Raw genomic sequence first — 17529 nt, 5'->3', positions numbered from 1 at the left:
TCTTGTTCCTCTGCCTTTTCTAAATCCAGCTTGAACTCACGGTTCACAAACTATTGAAGCCTGACTTGGAGAATTTTGAGCATTAGTTTGCTGGTGTGTGAGATAAGTGCAATTGGTAGTTTGAGCATTTTTTGGCATTGCCTTTCTTTGGGATTTCTTTGGAAACCTGAACTTTTCCAGTCCTGTGACCCCCCTCAACTTACTGAGGATCCAACATCCTGCCCTCAGCCAGCTCCTGCATAGAAACCTATTCATACCACTTGGACTTTCCTCATACATTAATGTCCTGCAGATCTGACTTGGCTATGAAACCTTAAACAGGTTGGCCCCCATGTGAAAGCACCCTTTCCCTCACTCAGGCACTATCCATTCTTGATAGCTGTCCTATGGGGATGATGTTTTCTTAGTGCTGTTCACATTCTGAGATGCCATTCCAGGTCACCTTTCCTGGGATTGCCATCTAGACTTACGCAGCTCTTGATACCCCATACAAGTGCTCTTTGCTATGACACCTTTCTTCTCACCCTATTCGGGCTCTGATGCTCTGTGGTTGCTCGTCCTGTACCCTACAGGTTCTTACACTCAGTGCTGACTAGGAACCCCTTCTCATCTTGCATGGCTTTTGACTGACTGTCTGACCACAGTTCTCCTCCTATGTTCAGCTGTACCTAATGGCTTTTGGACCAAATGTTCAGGAAGAGAAAGGAATGAACAGGAAAGGAGAAAGAAAAAAAAAAAAAAAGGCCTTTGCTTTACTTTGAATGCTGTCATTTTGACCACTCCCAAAAGCTCATTCAAAAGTTGCCTATTTTGAAACTTTCAGACATTTAAACTAATTCCTCAAAGCTGCTTAATCATCAAAAGCTCCCTTAGTACTAGAATTCCTCTATCAGCCCTTGAAAAATACAGCTTTTAAAAATGCTATATGTGTACATTAAAGAAACATATCAATTGATCATGCTACATTTTCTAACATACAAGGTGTTTCTTGAGTATGATTCTGCTTTCCTCAACTAGAAAGTAAAATCCACAGTGGCAGGGAATATGTCTAGCTCATTTGCAATCATAGGATCTGGTGCTGGTTCCTGGCATGTGGTCAGCTCCAATATGTAGTGAATGAGTTAACTGAATTAGTTTGGTGTGTTCTGTCCCAAACAATGCACAGCCACTCCAGGTACTCTATGTCAAAAGGAAAACTGCCCCAGTGATCACATAGTTACCACAGTCTGGGTGTCAAATGGACAATAGCGGTGAGTTGAAGAGTGGAACACTTACTTTATTCAAAGACTGTGGTTGTGACACAGTATGGACCTTTTTCATGAACAGCCTTGGGAAACTCAGATAGCCACTAAAAGTGATAATACTAAGTCATCTGACATTTTGTATAGTGAGTATAATAAAACATGTGAGTGGGAAATATGTCACAATAATGATAACAATAATTGTGCAAAAGGGTGACTATAAATACAATATGGGCAGTGTGAAGTCTATCCACATATTTAAGGTGGCACCAAACTAAAACTTTCATCAGTATAATTTCTTAAAGGTAAAAAGAATAATCTACCAGTAGTTTAGGTTACAGAGAAGGCAATGGCAAGCCACTCCAGTACTCTTGCCTAGAAAATCCCATGGATGGAGGAGCCTGGTAGGCTGCAGTCTGTGGGGTCGCTAAGGGTCAGACGCGACTGACTGACCTCACTTTTACTTTTCACTTTCACACATTGGAGAAGGAAATGGCAACCCACTCCAGTGTTCTTGCCTGGAGAATCCCAAGGACGGGGGAGCCTGGTGGGCTTCCGTCTATGGGGTCACACAGAGTCGGACACGACTGAAGTGACAGCAGCAGCAGCAGCAGCAGTTTAGGTTATCATTTTTAAGCATAGTGAAAATAGGTACCTTCTGCTACTTAATTTTCTTTCTCTAATAATGTTCTTTGTAAGACACAAATATTTCTTGCATATATAAAAAATGAATATGCTTTACTAGGTAGACCCTATCTATGTCTATCACCCCTATTATCAAGAATAAATATGAAAATATGGTAGTTTGGTAGCCCCAGTCAGGTTCTCCCAAAAAGTTATGTGCTACAGCCAGGCTATGGCTGTAACATAACACATCTCACGTTTACCTCCTGTCTCCCAGTCTCCTGTTTTTGGGCTGCAGTTTTGTGACACAGTCTATTAAACACACAGTTGAAGCAATTTACTTGTTAAAATCACTCACAGCTGAACTGACTCTCAGATGACTGAAACTGTTTATGAAAGGCACTAAATGTCTTTTCTTTTTAAAGTTATTATGTTATTTTGGAATTGTACATGACAAAAATTTTACTGTAAAATGAACATTTCCCCACATATCCAAATTGGTAATTCCTCTACCAATAAAATTTTATTTATTACTTAAATTTCAGGTATATGACAGCTTCTCATTCAAATTCCGCTTTTTTTGTTTATTTGTTTCTGATTGAGTATTTATGTTAGGATGGAAAAATTATTTTTTTTTTTAAAAAGAATACTTGATTCTGATATGTTGCTCAGTCTTATCTTTTCTTATCTGATCTTGATTATAATGAGAGGTTATAACAAAAATATTGAAAAAATGTTCTTCCAAGTGTTATTTGATCTTGCACAATTTTTTATTTTCAAAGGGAATAAACATTTAAAGGTCTTATTTCATCCTACACTTCCCGAATTCTTGGGATGGGGCTGTCCAATTTTTCCTTACTCCCCAATGCTACTCTCATCATTATTTATCCACCACCCTGTGGGTTTCTTTATTTGAAGTCCACACCATCTGTCTCAGATACCCACTTAATCATTCTTTTCTTCCCACTTTTCCCCCCCTCACACCACAATGCATATCAATTTTGGGTTCCCTAAAATCATACCACTGTAGGACTCACATTCATTTTCCTTTCTATTCCAGAATCCACTTAAATCATCTGGTCTTGAGGTGCATTTGGCATGAACTTCTGCGTGCCTTAAATGCAGACATACCCATTCTAGCTGACTACTCATTAATAGTACAGCACACATTAACTGATCCTCAAGTTTACATTCATTGAACAAGGTACACCGCAGCCTTCCATATGTATGCTTGTCCTTAGACTCTCAATCTTCTTACCATTGCCCCCTCACTTCTCTATACATATTTCATTGTCCTCTGCCCTCTTTTTTTTTTTCCCATCCATTGACATGACTCTGCCCCGGGTGTACAAGTGTTCCCCATCTTGAACCCCTTCCCACCTCCCTCCCCATATTATCCCTCTGGGTCACCGCAGTGCACCAGCCCCAAGCATCCTGTATCATACATCAAACCTGGATGACTCGGTCCTCTGCCCTCTCAAGGAACACAAGGAAGGAACATCAGGAAGGGCACCACTTTGGTGTCAGAGATCCTTGTACAGATTCTGACTTTGCAATGTATACACTGCTGGTAACAGATAAATGATAATAGGGTAAGAAAAATAACTTCTGGAATTTCAGCAAGTCTCTAAGCCAGCAAGTGATAGGCGATTAAAAAAAAAAAGCTGCTGGAAAGATATCAGAACTGATACTGTGACTCTAAATCTCTATCACCTACCTCCTGCCTCTGTAAGAGGAGATTAGAAAGTTGAATAAGAGTCAATGAAGTAAGGAAATTCAAAGTCACTAGGTATGTGATGGGATTTCCTACTTCTTGGTTAAGGGAAAAAGGTATTTTGCACTTATCAAGCCAAATTACAGGGATCAAAAGAGATTTCTTTTCACAGGTTATGACTGCTTTTTAGAGATCAGTACCTCACTCTTATATAAATATTGACTGTGAATCTGTAACCTGAAATAGTGCATGCTAAGGTTTGACATAAAACAGCAAAATTCTGTAAAGCAATTATCCTTCAATAAAAAATAAATTAATTAAAAAATATGAAAGTTACTTGAGGAACTGTGACTTGATTTCCTTGATGACTAGAGATATATGAGGTAGGAAGTATCCTAGAAGAGTCTGTAAAGGACTGGGTGGAGAGAAGTATCAGTGGGTGAAGAAGTACCTTCTTGTGGCAAGGAGCCTCATTTCCCAAGTGGACAGAGTAAAAGATAGCTGGGTTCAAGTCCTCTCGATTAGGCTTTACTCTGTGGGGCTGTCTGCTGAGGCACGAAGCCCCAGAAGCAAGTCTTTGGGTGTTTTATTGTCTGAAGCAGAATCCTACACTGGGGAGGGAGACAGAAAGATGTCAGCTAGGAGTCCTTGGTCCATGCTGGCAACTGTTCAGTGACGAAGTTTCAAAAATTCCCCTCACTAAAAATGGAAACATGGATGTCTACCACAATGGAGAATATGATGACCACCAACTTTTACCCCGAAACTAGGTTACACCATTTCTATTTGGAAATGTGACCTTTGCACTAGTTGAAAAATACCCAGAAGATGCAGATAAATTAATCATCCAAAGACTGGGAAGAGAAATCTGGCAGCAAGGTTAGAGGAAATTATGGAAGAAAGCCATTTCCAGTAGTTTAGTCCAAACAAATACATCTTCTCCCCCAAGTTTCCTTAATTCTGAAATGGGAATAGTGCCACTTACTTACTTTTACAGCCTATTTGGAGAACTGGAAAGGAGGACTAAAAGCTGAGAGCTTATAAGCACTGAGTATAGTCAAATGTACCCAATAATTTCTCAATAAATTGAAGCTAAAAAAGGAGGACACTACAAATTTAAATTTAACAATGTCAGCTCTCTCTTCAGTTCAGTTCAGTTCAGTCTCTCAGTCGTGTCCGACTCTCCGCGACCCCATGAATCACAGCACGCCAGGCCTCCCTGTCCATCACCAACTCCCGGAGTTCACGCAAACTCATGTCCATCGAGTCAGTGATGCCATCCAGCCATCTCATTCTCTGTCGACCCCTTCTCCTCCCGCCCCTAATCCCTCCCAGCATCAGAGTCTTTTCCAGTGAGTCAACTCGTCACATGAGGTGGCCAAAGTATTGGAGTTTCAGCTTTAGCATCAGTCCTTCCAATGAACACCCAGGATTGATCTCCTTTAGAATGGACTGGTTGGATTCAGTTCAGTTCAGTCGCTTGGATTAGCTACCACTAAATTCCAGCTACTTCAGTTTTTTCTGATCTTTTTTATAGAGCACATTATAGTATTCTCAACATGGAACTATTTCTAATTTTCATTTTTTTTTTCTTATTCTGCTCCAGGCTAACTGTTCTGCTGGAAGAAAAGATGACAAAAATGCCAGCTTAGCCCAATGCAGATCCATACCTCTGTCATCATGTCAGTTTCCCTCTGAAAACCTGTAACAGCTCTCTTCACAATTACAAATCAAAGTCAAGTTTTTCCCCCATCACATCCTCTGTATTCCACCAGAATATATATCATTTAATGTATAAATATGCTCAATGAATATTTATTGACTGCCCACCATACAGCAAAATCTCTTCTAAGAACTGGGGATACAGCTGTGAATAAAATATAAAAAGATCTCTGCACTCAATGAGCTTATGCTCCAGTGTTTGAAGTAAATAATAAAGAAAATAAATAAGCGAAACATGTTCTATATTAAGTAGCCACTAGTATAAAAAAAATAAAGCAGAGAAAGAAGATAGATGGTTTCATAGGTATATAATTTTATATAATGTGGCCAGGGAAGATCCCAGAGAGAAAATGACATTTGAGTAAAGACCTTGAAGGTAAGGAAACAAACCATAAGCATATTCAGGGAACAAACATTTCAGACAGAGGGAATACAAAGTTCTAAAGCCCTGCAGTAGGAGTATTATTCATGTGTTCTAGTGTTCACTGTACCTGCAACTGAGAAGGTACGTAAATACTAACACAGGATGTGGGAGAAGTAATGGGAAGCTAGATCACATGGAGCTTGATAGGACACTGAAAGGACTTTGGTTTTTTCACTGAAGGAGATGCAAAGCATTGAAGAGATTTAAACAAAGTAGCAGCAAAAAGTAGCTTAAATTTTAATAGGATCATTTTGACCATTATATTTAATTAGAGACTATAGGTTAAACCAAAGGAAATGCAAAAATCAAAACAAAGCAAAACAAACAAACAAAAAAACACTTAGTAGATTATTACAATAATTCAGGTGAAAATATTGGTAACTTTGACTAAGATGGCAGCAGTGTAAATGATGAGAAGAGCTAATGTTTGGAAACTGCTGATGTGTCAGACATGGGTTGCAAGAGAGGGAGTTCAAATGAGACTCCAAGGTTAAACATGAGCAACTGAAACAGTGACATTTCCATTCCTAAGATGATAGACTTCATGAAAGGAGGCGACTTTTTGGCAATTATCTGGTGCTGAGTATGGGACATGTTTGGTTTTAGATGAGCGTTACATATTTGACTGAAGATATCACTATTAGATGTTCAGTTCTGGATGTCAGATGAGAAGTCTAGATTGGAGGTTGAGAGGATATTTAATATGAAGAGACTAAGGAAACGGCCAAGGGAGTGAGTGAGAGAAAATAGGCCATCTCCAAGGATATATCTTCAGGACATTCCTATGTGTAGAGGCTAGGGAGGAAAAAACAAGCAAGAGTTAATAAGAAAGAGAAAGACTAACCACAGAGGTAAGAGAAAATTAGGACAGCATAATGTCTTAAAAGGACTTCCCTGGTGGCTCAGATGGTAAAGAATCTGCCTGCAATGTGGGAGACCTGGGTTCGACATTGGCAAGAACAGTAGTGCTGGTATTATGAAGAATAATGTTAACTCAGGTGGGTTTAGAACAAAATGGAGATGGAGAGAGGTTTAAGACAGTGAGCATAGACAATTCTTTCAAGACATAGACAATCCCTTCAACACGAAGGGAAGTGGACATATCTATGAGGAGAAGTGGTGTCTCAAAAGGTATTTTGTTTATATGTTTTGTTTTTAAGGAAGCATAAACAGTTTGTTCCCATGCTAGGAATAACCCAAGAGAGAAACAAGGATTGATGATTGAAGGGGTGGACAAAGTTGTTGGAACAATGCACATGAGTAAGTAAGAGGGGAGGGCATCTAGAGTGCAGTGGATAGGCTGACTGTCATTAACTCACAATAATAGGAGAGAAGACAGAGAACAGGGCTGCTAATGCAAGTAAGGGAGTGGATGCAATAGCGGGGACTAGTGGAGACCTTCTTCTATTTCCTTCTGTTTTCTCAATTGAAAAGAAAGTGATATCATAAACTGATAGTGAGGATTGAAGAAGAGTTACTGAAGGTGTGAAAGAAGTGTTGAAATAATGAAATAATAAATCACAAAGTGGAAGAGAAAATAGACACGGGAAGTTTTATATAATTGATGGACAGTATCAGGGCCCTCCTTAAGCGTAGTCAGCATGATTATTCATGTAATCCTTAGAGTATCTCACTATTGTATTAGATCATTTGCTTCAGCACATATTATAGTCATTCTATTTTGTCCATCTCCTCTTCCTCCCTTGGAATTTTTCTGTTCTCCTTCATATCTGTATGAAATTGTCTGTACATATCTGCACGTAATTATTCAAGGACTAACCCATGGCTCATGTTTTCTGTGAAGCTTTTTGTAAGGTACCTATTGTGTCTTTTCCATGTGACATTCATGGATGTTCTCTGGTGGTTGAGAGCATATAATAGTAGTTCTACTGCCTCAATTCAGATGTCATCTGCATGACCTTGGAGAAGTTCCTTCACCTCTTGGGTATGTTTCTAAATCCAGAAGACAAACAAAATAAAACATACAATATATTTCATGGAACTTTTCCTGAGAATTCTATGAGAGAATGCAGTTAAACTACTTAATGTAATGTTTGCAAGGTAATAAAAATTAAACAAATATTGACTAATAACTACATTAACTATTATTACAGAATTTATTAACTCATGTATATTAATTAATTCATGGATGAAAATATATTTCCCTAACAAATATGTTAATAAGCTCATAAGGGTATTGATGGAGAGCTATATTTGTTTATATAATTTCTCACAAAATACTGATCAGAAAGGGAGTTCTAGATAGGTGTTTATGAAGCTGAATTTTACTTACTAACTTACATTGCAAATTTTAACTTTATCTTACTTAGTACAGTGATAAAATAATTACTTTATACTGGATCCTTCCATTTGAATTTCTTAGAATACCATCTTAGAAAGTTAGCTCATTAAGCAGAATCAGATAACTTCCTATGACATTTTAGTGACAATGCCTCTGTCTATACTTTTTCACTACCAAGAAAGAAAAAGACAAAAAAGGAAAAATGCCTTTCCTCAAAGGAAAAATAGATTAAGAGGCATTAAATTCAATAAATAAAAGTATATGGGAAATGTATTTGTACACCTATCTTTCCTTATCTTAAAATTATAATCATTACATATGTTCCACATAGTTCAAGTTGAACTTGGAGTGTAAATAATGAAATCTATTTTTGAGACTATTTTCAATGTTTTAATACAACAAAGTTATATAGAAATTAAGATATTAAGCATTTAAATTCAAAGACCAAACACAAATTGTCTTATTTATATGGCAACTGTCATGCAGAAAATGGATTTATTTCTATGGGAGACTTTTCAAGGTCATGAAAATATCAATTACAATTTATTATGTGGGATTTTAGACCTGTTAACATCTCCATGTCAATGAAACTCTCTTTACTTTCATGGTTAAATTATATTAACTATGAAATCAAATTCTTCCTCAGTAAAATAACATTGTAAGTTGGCATTAGAACAATTTAGCCTCCCTTTAAGGCACTAATGTACGTACAGAAAACATCTGTCCATGGAAAAATAGGAATATTTTAAAACATAAATCATTCATTTTGCATAGGATTTTTCTAGCAATACCAGAACTACATACTTTCTTTTTGTACTTCCTTTGAGCTTCCCTGGTGGCTCAGAGCTTAAAGCATCTGCCCCCAATGCGGGAGACCCAGGTTCGATCCCTGGGTCGGGAAGATCCCCTGGAGAAGGAAACAGTAACCCACTCCAGTATTCTTGCCTTGAGAATCCAATGGACGGAGAAGCCTGGTAGGCTACAGTCCACGGGGTCGCATAGAGTCGGACACGACTGAGCGACGGAACAGAAAGCTGAATCAATATGCAAGTGTTTCTTAAGAAACTATCTTTTTTTTAAATCACATTCTTCTCATGCAGTAAGAAAAAACTACACATTTTAATGAAAAAAAATGACTTGTATTTTAGAAATATTAGAATCTCAAAATTTTCTTAATTTATATTTTACTCAATTTTGCTAACGTTGTACAGATAAAATGTAGCAATAATTTCACAAAGAAGAAATATAAAGTGAGAATACTAATTGGATTTCTAACATTAGTTACATATCTTTTCCTTTTAAGAATTATTATAACTTTCATAAGTTGGCAGAAACTCTGCCTCTAAAGATGTTTCTGAAACACCTTGTTTTATCTAATATGTACATGTTAATTTCACTACCAATATTAAAAGTGTTATGTACGCCTCCATATGTGTGCAAGAGTATATGTGTTTATGGGATTATGTGAGTGTATGAAATCAGCTATACCATCCATCTCCTGGTCACTAAGATTTGAAACAAGAGAGTCATCCTTGGCTTCTGTTTTCTTTTGCCTTATATTCAGTCATTCACCAGTTCGGAAATATCACTTCAGAATATACTTGGGATCATCTCTACTTACAGTTTCTGTCCCTCCTCCTCATCTACCTCAGGTTTAAAACACATGCACAGGCACAAGACTAAAACTTTAATTACATGTTCAGGTCTCCTGAAGCTATCCTGAATTTGGTCTTCATCATTAATATTTCTAAGGTAACTGCTATCATCAACTTCCTATCTCATCATATCTATGTAAATATAATAGCCAACAAGGAATTCTTTCCTAAATTCAAGCTTCTCCTATCTATAATGTCTGCTATATAAAACTTCAGATATGTCTCTTCCTAAAGTACTATTTTATTCACGGCTTCCAACACCTCCAAGTTGCCTACTATGACATGTCTTAAAAGCATAGGTTATGTTTTTAAGATTCTTCGTCATCTCCTCTAGGCCTATAATGCAGAATGGCTGATTCCAACTTCCATTCTAGTTTTATGAAGCCTAACAAAGCCTCGTATAGTTTCAGTCTAGACTATATCACTTACTTCCATTTAATCATCCAAAATTTCTGCATTTTAAAAATTGCTTTTCTCATTTCCTTTTAAAATTTTATTTTTTTAAAACAAAAACTATCTTATTTTATTGATATGAGCTTTAAAGTATAATGAAGCTTAAAAAATACACATTCTGCCCAGAATCATGGAAAATCCATATATTCATTTCAGTTCAGTCGCTCAATTGTGTCCGACTCTTTGCAACCCCGTGAATTATAGCACGCCAGGCCTCCCTGTCCATCACCAACTCCCGGAGTTCACTCAAACTCATGTCCACAGAGTCGGTGATGCCATCCAGCCATCTCATTCTCTGTCGTCCCCTTCTTCTCCTGCCCCCAATCCTTCCCAGCATCAGAGTCTTTTCCAGTGAGTCAACTCATCGCATGAGGTGGCCAAAGTATTGGAGTTTCAGCTTTAGCATCAGTCCTTTCAATGAACACCCAGGATTGATCTCCTTTAGAATGGACTGGTTGGATCTCCTTGCAGTCCAAGGGACTCTCAAGAGTCTTCTCCAGCACCACAGTTCAAAAGCATCAATTCTTCTTCGGCGATCAGCTTTCTTCACAGTCCATCTCTCACATCCATACATGACCACGGGAAAAACCATAGCCTTGACTAGACCGTCCTTTGTTGGCAAAGTAATGTCTCTGCTTTTTAATAAACTATCTAGGTTGGTCATAACTTTCCTTTCAAGGAGTAAGCATCTTTTAATTTCCTGGCTGCAATCAGCATCCGCAGTGATTTTGGAGCCCAAAAAAATAAAGTCTGACACTGTTTCCACTGTTACCCCATCTATTTCCCATGAAGTGATGGGACCAGATGCCATGATCTTAGTTTTCTGAATGTTTAGCTTCAAGCCAACCTTTTCACTCTCCTCTTTCACTTTCATCAAGAGGCTTTTGAGTTCCTCTTTACTTTCTGCCATAAGGGTGGTGTCATCTGCATATCTGAGGTTATTGATATTTCTCCCAGCAATCTTGATTCCAGCTCATGCTTCTTCCAGTCCAGTGTTCCTCATGATGTGCTCTGCATATAAGTTAAATAAGCAGGGTGACAATATACAACCTTGACATACTCCTTTTCCTATTTGGAACCAGTCTGTTGTTCCATGTACAGTTCTGACTGTTGCATCCTGACCTGAATACAGGTTTCTCAAGAGGCAGGTCAGGTGGTCTGGTATTCCCATTTCTTTCAGAATTTTCCACAGTTTATTGTGATCCACACAGTCAAAGGCTTTGTCATAGTCAATGAAGCAGAAATCCATATATAGAAAACTATATAAATATATGTGTATGTATTTATGTATGTGTATATACACACACATAATAAAACATCAACAGCCATGAAAGTAGGTAAATATAAAAACCCTTTTAGTACTAAATTTCGCTCAGTCGTGTCCGACCCTCAGTGACCCCACGGACTGTAGCCTACCAGGCTGCTCCATCCATGGGATTTTCTAGGCAAGAGTACTGGAGTGGCTTGCCATTGCCTTCTCCGATATACACACACATAATAAAACATCAACAGCCATGAAAGTAGGTAAATATAAAAACCCTTTTAGTACTAAATTACATGACAAAATATGTAAATAAAAATACAATTGCCATGCTAGTTTTAGAATATAATAATTCTCTGCTTTTTCAATCAGAATTTATAAAACAGAAGAAAAAATTGTATTTGGCCAGCTTAAATATATAAACTCTTAAGTGTAAAAAATGACAAAATATCCAGATATAAAGATAAACTTGCTTATAATCTTTATTTTTAATAATTTTTTCACATCTTTATTCTAATCAGAACTGGCTTGATCCTCAATATGCTTTTCTTCCTTCCCAGAAAGTTATCTACTTTCTATCTAATGCAGTTCCACACACATCTACCCTGTACAGCCTGACTACAAATACACCGTCTTACAAAGGTTTCCTTCACCTCACCTCCACACAATGGTTCTTTAAAACTCATAATTCCAAGAATTGGGTTGTCTAAAATGTTCATTTGGGTATTTTAAGGAAAATCCAAATGAAATTTTTGGCCAACCCAATACTGCACTTTTTAATACATTTTCTATCATGTAAGTATAACATCTAATGGAGAACTGTATCATCTCATTTTCATGGTCACACAATTAGATCTTTATAAGTGCAAATATATAAGATAACTTTAATAATTTTCTTAAAGATGAGGCTGTGAATGAAAGCTGAAAATTCTAACTGCAAATTCTGGGAAGAAAACATCTTTCTTTAAAAAAATGTTCAAAGATCAAAGTTGGAAGTCTTACACTTCTGGATTTCAAAACTTATTACAAAGCTACTAATCAGAAAAATCTTGCACTGGCATAAAAACAGACACATAGCCCAAGAGAATATAAAAAGAGGGCCCAGAAGTAACCTCTTACAGATATAGCCAAATGGTTTTTGATGAGTGCCAAAACTACACAATGGGGACACAACTCTTCAAGAACTCTCGGTAAAACTGTCTATATACATGCTGAAAAAATGAAGTTGGACCCTTACCTTATATCATACACAAAAACTTAACTCAAGTAGATCAAAGACCTAATCATAGGATCAAAATTATTCGAACAAAGCATAGTGGAAAAGATTCATGACATTAGATTTGGCAATACTTTTTATATATGACCTCAAAGGTACAGACAAAATATAAAAATAAACTGGACTATTTAAAAATAACTTTTGTTTTTAATCAGATGATAAAATCAACAGACGAACTATAGATGGGGAAAATATGAACAAATTATATATCCGATAAAGGGTTAATATCCAAAATATATAAATAATTCACAGAACTCAAGGACAACAACAACAACAAAATTTCAATTAAAACATGGAGAAATAACTTGAATAGACATGTCTCTAAAGAAGATACGTAAATGGCCAAAAACCATATAAGAAGTTTAACATCACTAATCACACAAATCAAATCTACAACAAGATACCATTTCATACCTATTAGCATAGTTACTATATATATATTTAATGTTGGCAAATATGTGGAGAAAGTGGAACCCTTGTGCACTGGGATGTCACATGTTACAGTCCAAGGTTCTGATCAAGATGATGGAGTAAGAGGACATGAAGCTCATCTCCCACTTTGAACATATCAAAAATACATCTACATGTGGAACCGTTCTCACTGAAAACTAACTGAAGACTGCCAGATGAACTCCTGTACAATGAAGGTTATAAATGAGGAAGGGAATAAAAGCCATTATTTTGGGAACTGTGTCCCTGGAACAGGACTCAGAGGAAAATGGAGATTACAAGGGAGTGGGGACAGCCACCCAACTGACAGCGAGCAGTTCAAACCACATCCTGGGCACCCCAGTCCTGGGGTCCAATGTGAGAGAGACAAGCCTCCTTGTCTGGTTGGAGGATTTGGGACTAGCAGAAGGACTGTGGGGATCCAAGACCCTACTCACAGGGAGTACAGACATTGATCTGCCCCTGAGGCAGGGAGGAGAGAGGTCTTCTCTAAAAGCTGTTGAGTTTCTTGAGACTGCCCCACAGCACACCTCAGCCTAAGATGGACAAAGTTTTGGCCCCACTAACTCCACATCACAGAGCAGGACTGGATCTGGGGCAGCCATGAAGAGGGAGAAGATTTGACTGTGGGACACAGATGTGACTTGGTCCCAGGGCTTAGCATCAATGGGGAGGCGGTACCATTTCTGTTGAAGATTACTCAGTGCGATAAAAGCAGCCCAGATCTCTGATGGTAGCCACTAAACTGCAGTCACCTGCCCCATACACACTGAGAGTCCACAAGGCCCCACTCACCCTGCAGAACACTTCTATAATAGGGTGGCAACAGTGGAGGCTGAGAGCAGTTGTAAAGGACAAAAGGAACTTGGATCCAAGGCTGCATCTGAGCAGAGCCATGATCACCTGTACAAGTAGTGAATCAGAACTTTATCTGCAGCCAAACCAAGCTCAGCGTCTACGTGAGCTCCACTTGTTTCTGTACCCTTACTCTCTGAGGCAAGGAACCAGTACAGGAAAAGGGGAAAATAAATACTTAAAGGAAACTCATCCCTCATTGTTTCTGCTCTAGCAACTTGAGATCGGACCTCACCCTTTATAGAGTGGTGATGGCCACTGAGCAAAGTCCCAACTCACACCAGTGTCGGCTCTAGCCCACCTATCTCCAGGCCCACAACAAATCCAGCTCTCATATCAGAGGCATTTGGCATATGCAGATTGCATAGGGATGCTCTCACACAGGAGCCCACCATCAAGATCACAATCAGTAAATGTTTAACCTAAGTTTAAAGAGGCAGGGAAAGTTAAGCAAAATGAAAAGGCAGAGGAACTACTCTCAATAGAAAGAATAAGAGAAAACCTTTGAAAAAATAATGAAACAGAAATAATTTACCAGATGAAAATTCAAAACATTGGTAATAAAAATGTTATAAGATTAGGAGGAAAATGATGCATACAGTGAGCACTTTAACAAGGAACTAGAAGGAATGAATAGCAGACTAAGTGATACAGAAGAGCACATGAGTGATCTGGGAGACAGAATACAGAATTCACTTAATTCGAGCAGCAAAAGTGAAAAACAGATTTATAAAAATTGAAAACAATTTAAGACATCTCTAAGAAACTGATAACAATTTAGAAGATCTCAAATATTATGTGTAGCAACATTCACATTACAAGGGTTTCAGAAGAGAGGCAGAGAAATGGATCAAAAACGTACTTAAGGAAACTATGGCTGAAAACTTTTCAAACCTGAAAAAAAAGGGGAAAAAAAGAAAAAAACACATCCAGATACAGAAAACACAGAGGGCTCCAAACAAGATGAACCCAAACTAATGCACACCAAAATACAACATAATTAAAATGGCAAAGGTTAAAGAGAAAATTCTAAAGGCAGCAAGAAAAAAGCAAAGGATGGGAACCTCTCTAAGGCTGTTGCCTGATTTCTCTGCAAAATCTTTGCAGGACAGATGGCAGTAGCATAATATACTCAAAATGCTAAAAGGGAAAAACCTGTGGCATAGGATATTCTACCAAGCAAGATTAAATGGTTACCAGTTTGAAACAAGTAGATATAATTATGGGTAAACAAATAACCCCATGGTAATCATAAATTGAAAACCTATAATAGATACACAGAAACTGAACAGAAAGGAACACAAGCATGCTATCAAAGAAAATCAAAACACAAGAGAAGTAAAAAAGAATAAATGACCAGAAAAGAACATAAACAACTGGAAAAAATTTATAAAGTGGCAATAAGTACATACCTATCAATTAATATTTTAAATGTCAATGGGCTAAATTCTTCAATCAAAAGACATAGGGTAAGGGTAGTTGACTGGATTAAAATAAAATGATCTTTTTATATCCTGCCTACAAAAGATTCACTTTGGAGCTAAAGACAGACTGAAAGTGAGAGGATGGAATAATATTTGATGCAAATAGAAACAACAGGAAAGCAAGGGTAGCAATCCTCATTTTCAGACAAAATATTAATAGACTTTAAAACAAAGACTATAACAAAAGACAGAGAAGGGTATTTTATAATGATACAGGAATCAATACAAGAAGAGGCTATTACATTGGTTAATACATAATATGCTGCTGCTAGGAGCACTAACTCTTGCCTGGGAAATCCCATGGGCGAAGGAGCCTGGTAGGCTGGAGTACATGGGGTCGCGAAGAGCAACACGACTGAGCGCCTTCACTTTCACACATTGGAGAAGGAAATGGCAACCCACTCCAGTGTTCTTGCCTGGAGAATCCCAGGGACGGGGGAGCCTGGTGGGCTTCCCTCTATGGGGTCGCACAGAGTCGGACACGACTGAAGCGACTTAGCAGCAGCAGCAGGAGCACTAAATATATAAAGCAAATAGTAACAGGTATAAAAGGAAAAAATGAAAATACTAAAATAATAGTAGAGGACTTTAACACCCCATATATATCAATGAACAGATCATTTAGACGGAAAATCAATAAGGCAACAATAGCTTTAAGTGACACAATAAAATTTTTTGATTTAATAGATAACCTCAGAAATTACATTCAAAAAAAAAGAATATACATTATTTTTAAGTACACATGGAACATTCTCCAGAATATATCATATGCTAGCCACAAAACAAGTCCCAAAAAATTTAACAGAAAAGAAACTATATGAAGCATTTTTCTAATTGTAATAGTATGAAACTAAAAATCAATTACAAAAAGAAAAATGTTCCCTGGAGTCAGGAGTTCTCTGGTGTTCTCAGGATGTCCACCTGCAGACGAATGGATAAAAAAGCTGTGGTACATATACACAATGGAGTATTACTCAGCAATTAAAAAGCATACATTTGAATCAGTTCTAATGAGGTGGATGAAACTGGAGCCTATTATACAGAGTGAAGTAAGCCAGAAAGAAAAACACCAATACAGTATCAGTTCAGTTCAGTTCAGTCGCTCAGTCGTGTCTGACTCTCCGTGACTCCATGAATCACAGCATGCCAGGCCTCCCTATCCATCACCAACTCCCTGAGTTCACTCAAACTCATGTCCACAGAGTCGGTGATACCATCCAGCCATATCATTCTCGGTTGTCCCCTTCTCCTCCCGCCCCCAACCTTTCCCAGCATCAGAGTCTTTTCCAGTGAGTCAACTCGTCGCATGAGGTGGCCAAAGTATTGCAGTTTCAGCCTCAGCATCAGTCCTTCCAATGAACACCCAGGATCGATCTCCCTTAGAATGGACTGTATACTAACGCATATATATGGAATTTAGAAAGATGGTAATGATAACCCTGTATATGAGACAGCAAAAGAGACACAGATGTATAGAACAGTCTTTGGGACTCTGTGGGAGAGGGTGAGGGTGGGATGATTTGGGAGAATGGCATTGAAACATGTATATTATCATATGTGAAATGAATCGCCAGTCCAGGTTCGATGCATGATACATGATGCTTGGGGCTGGTGCACTGGGATGAACCAGCAGGATGCGATGGGGAGGGAGGTGAGAGGGGGGTTCAAGATGGGGAACACATCTATTTATGACAAATTCCACTAATATCATACTCAAATAAGAAAAGTTGAAAACTATTAGACTTAATAAATGAATTCAGCAAAGTTTTATGATACAAGATTAGTATAATTTCTGTTGTTTTTCTGTATATTTATAATAACCTATCATAAAGAGAAAGCAAAATGATATCTCATATAAAATCACATTTAAAAATACTTATGAATAAACTTAACCAAGGAGGTGAAAGACCTATATTCTGAAAAAATATACAATTTTGAAGAAGGAAATTGAATATAAAAACACAGAAAAATTGGAAGATGTCTTGTGCTGTTGGATTGGAAGAATCACTACTATTAAAAAGGCCATAGTACACAAAGTAATCTATAGCAATCCCTATCAAAATATCCA

General features: G+C 37.7%; 1 protein-coding gene across 2 annotated transcripts in view; it reads right to left on the bottom strand.

Annotated features, from left to right (window-relative positions):
* Nucleotides 1-17529, bottom strand: part of GALNT13 (polypeptide N-acetylgalactosaminyltransferase 13) — a 663623-nt gene that overhangs the window by 376476 nt on the left and 269618 nt on the right. The gene's annotated exons all lie outside the window — the stretch shown is intronic.

Source organism: Moschus berezovskii, chromosome 2 (genome assembly GCF_049115385.1).
Source record: "Moschus berezovskii isolate FMDL1 chromosome 2, NW_MosBer_1.0, whole genome shotgun sequence".
In the NCBI taxonomy this organism is placed as follows: Eukaryota; Metazoa; Chordata; class Mammalia; order Artiodactyla; family Moschidae; genus Moschus; species Moschus berezovskii.
This window is presented reverse-complemented; position numbering and strand designations above follow the sequence as displayed.